General features: G+C 36.8%; 1 long non-coding RNA gene across 1 annotated transcript; it reads left to right on the plus strand.

The window, feature by feature from the left end:
- The first annotated feature begins 2,217 nt into the window (after positions 1-2,217).
- LOC138667455 (uncharacterized) lies at positions 2,218-3,337 on the plus strand. The gene is made up of 3 exons (XR_011318767.1): positions 2,218-2,462; positions 2,854-3,030; positions 3,237-3,337. It is a non-coding gene; the product is annotated as an uncharacterized lncRNA (long non-coding RNA).
- The last annotated feature ends 250 nt before the right edge of the window (positions 3,338-3,587 follow it).

A 3,587-nucleotide genomic window follows, 5' to 3' on the forward strand; every position in this document is an offset into this window, starting at 1 on the left:
ATCATTGTAACAATATTTACATAAACCTGTATAGAGCAGTCCAGATATATACTTACAAATATGAAGCGGGAATTGTCCCACAACAGCTCCTGGTTTAACGGGCGGCGCGATGCTCAAACTCGCAGAGGCGGGAATATTCTCTTTTTCAAGCTGTATTTTCCGGGCAACTAGATTAGCTGGTGTAAGTAAAAATATAACGATTAGCGAACACAGAATTGATTTTCTACACAAAACTGCAGCGTTGAGACGGATATATATATATATATATATATATATATATATATATTATTATTATTATTATTATTATTTATTTATATAGCACCATTGATTCCATGGTGCTGTACATGAGAAGGGGTTACATACAAGTTACAGATATCACATACAGTAAACAAACTAACAATGACGGACTGTTACAGAGGGGCGAGGACCCTGCCCTTGCGGGTTTACATTCTACAGGATTATGGGGGAGGAGACAGTAGGTTGAGGGTTGCAGGAGCTCCGGTGTTGATGAGGTAGCTTCGATAGTGATGAGGCGGCAGCGGTGTCAGTGCCAATATGCCAATGCCTGCGGATCGAAGCTCTAATCTCCCTGTCCAAGGGGCCATACTGAAAACAATATATATATATATTCAAAAATGAATTTTCTGACAGTTAGCTAGCAGCTGTAAGTAAATATGAGTATTACACAAAAGTGAGAATCGACTGTATTTCAAGTGAACAGATACCTTTTCTATTCTTGAAACACCGGCGTAACGAGCTGCCGCGTCTTTTAGGCGCATCGGGTTTCGCTGAAGTTGCAGGGTTCTTGACATCTATGATCTCCACGTCTGAACCCAGTGTATCGCGTGGTTCGGGAACACACCAGTTTTCAGGCATATCGTCAGATGTCTCCGTGTCAGTATCTGTATGAGAAATTGCGCGTAGTTCGTGTTTACATACAAAGGATTAAAGCAACTGATATAGTATAATATAGTTTTACGGTATAAACATATTTGCGGTGTAAATTAATATAGCAAGACTTATGCCGCTATATATTAATAATTCAGTATTATATTGGTGGCTACCGCTATTATTTGTTTTATTAATTTAATCATATATTTATTATGACATAATTTGTGTAATACAATAGTTAATAGATGCTATAGTTTTATGCCATAAACAGTATATATTAACATAGATAATATATATATATATTTAGCTTTCTTACATGTGATACATGAAAGATAAATATCTTTGTACCGTGTTACAATGACATTTTTCCCTATCTAAAAGCAAAAAGGTGCTCCTAATTACCCATGATGAGGTGAAGAGCAGGCCCATTATCGGCTAGCGGCTCCACGGCTTCAATGCGCTCATAATTCTGCGTTATGAAATTATTGCGCCAATCGGGCGACATACACGGCTCTTAAATAAGAAAGAATGCATGAATATATAATTAATATAATTTACTTATAATATAATGACACAATCAGAATGAGTCAATACTCTGTACATTATACGCGTATAATACTGAGTTAATACATGCATTAATTGCATGTATGACTGTGTTCTGGGTGTTAACAGAAGGCGTGTGATGTGGCGTAACTGGGTGTGTTTCTGGGTGTTAACAGCTGAGTTGCTTTCTGACACTCAGGATAAATACAGCTGACTGTCCCACTACAGTACAACAGACATCCACCAGAAGCCAGACTAGGCTAAAAGAAGGACTATTCTAAATGTAAGTATATAAGACACTTGTCTTATTATTCGCAAATGCTTAATTATATTTAACTATGCATCTCTAAACCATAATTAAGGATGTTATTTGTTTAATAAGTTAGTGTTATACTGGAAGCTAACTGCATATTTAGTAGCGATGTATAATATAGTTTTTACTGTATAAGCCATATTTGTGGGACATAATTAATATAGAAAGGCTTATGGCTGGGCCATAACCACCATTGTTATCTGACATGTGCTAGCAATTAGTCACGGGTGCCGTATAATGCGGTTTTCCTGTAGGTGTGTTCACGGTGGGTGGTAATTTCTCTCTGAACAGTTGCGCTACTCTCTGAAAAGTAAGTGTTTACTGTTTTATTTGCGGTCTAATATTATCAATGCCTGTAACGCATATTTTTGTAACGTAGTTTTAAACTGTATTTATTGGCGGAGCAGTTATAGATAAAACTTATCCCCTATTTATTTAAGATGGAAGCACAATACCCTCGCGAGCAATGCAGCCCCCTTCTTGCAAGCACACAATTAGGTATTATACGCGTATAATGTACAGAGTATTGACTCATTCTGATTGTGTCATTATATTATAAGTAAATTATATTAATTATATATTCATGCATTCTTTCTTATTTAAGAGCCGTGTATGTCGCCCGATTGGCGCAATAATTTCATAACGCAGAATTATGAGCGCATTGAAGCCGTGGAGCCGCTAGCCGATAATGGGCCTGCTCTTCACCTCATCATGGGTAATTAGGAGCACCTTTTTGCTTTTAGATAGGGAAAAATGTCATTGTAACACGGTACAAAGATATTTATCTTTCATGTATCACATGTAAGAAAGCTAAATATATATATATATTATCTATGTTAATATATACTGTTTATGGCATAAAACTATAGCATCTATTAACTATTGTATTACACAAATTATGTCATAATAAATATATGATTAAATTAATAAAACAAATAATAGCGGTAGCCACCAATATAATACTGAATTATTAATATATAGCGGCATAAGTCTTGCTATATTAATTTACACCGCAAATATGTTTATACCGTAAAACTATATTATACTATATCAGTTGCTTTAATCCTTTGTATGTAAACACGAACTATGCGCAATTTCTCATACAGATACTGACACGGAGACATCTGACGATATGCCTGAAAACTGGTGTGTTCCCGAACCACGCGATACGCTGGGTTCAGACGTGGAGATCATAGATGTCAAGAACCCTGCAACTTCAGCGAAACCCGATGCGCCTAAAAGACGCGGCAGCTCGTTACGCCGGTGTTTCAAGAATAGAAAAGGTATCTGTTCACTTGAAATACAGTCGATTCTCACTTTTGTGTAATACTCATATTTACTTACAGCTGCTAGCTAACTGTCAGAAAATTCATTTTTGAATATATATATATATATATATATATATATATATATATCCGTCTCAACGCTGCAGTTTTGTGTAGAAAATCAATTCTGTGTTCGCTAATCGTTATATTTTTACTTACACCAGCTAATCTAGTTGCCCGGAAAATACAGCTTGAAAAAGAGAATATTCCCGCCTCTGCGAGTTTGAGCATCGCGCCGCCCGTTAAACCAGGAGCTGTTGTGGGACAATTCCCGCTTCATATTTGTAAGTATAAATCTGGACTGCTCTATACAGGTTTATGTAAATATTGTTACAATGATTTCATGGGTACCTGTCCCCATTAACTTTTCAAATATTACGCATGATCATAGCTATGCGTCGCCGTTTAGCTTTTCCAATTTTGCGCCGTTTCGCGGCTAACCGCCACTTGTATCTTTTCTTTTAGATACGTCGCCTCTTCAGCAACGAGTTTTGCACCGGCGTAATTACGGCGCT

This window comes from Ranitomeya imitator, chromosome 2, assembly GCF_032444005.1.
Source record: "Ranitomeya imitator isolate aRanImi1 chromosome 2, aRanImi1.pri, whole genome shotgun sequence".
Lineage (NCBI taxonomy): Eukaryota > Metazoa > Chordata > Amphibia > Anura > Dendrobatidae > Ranitomeya > Ranitomeya imitator.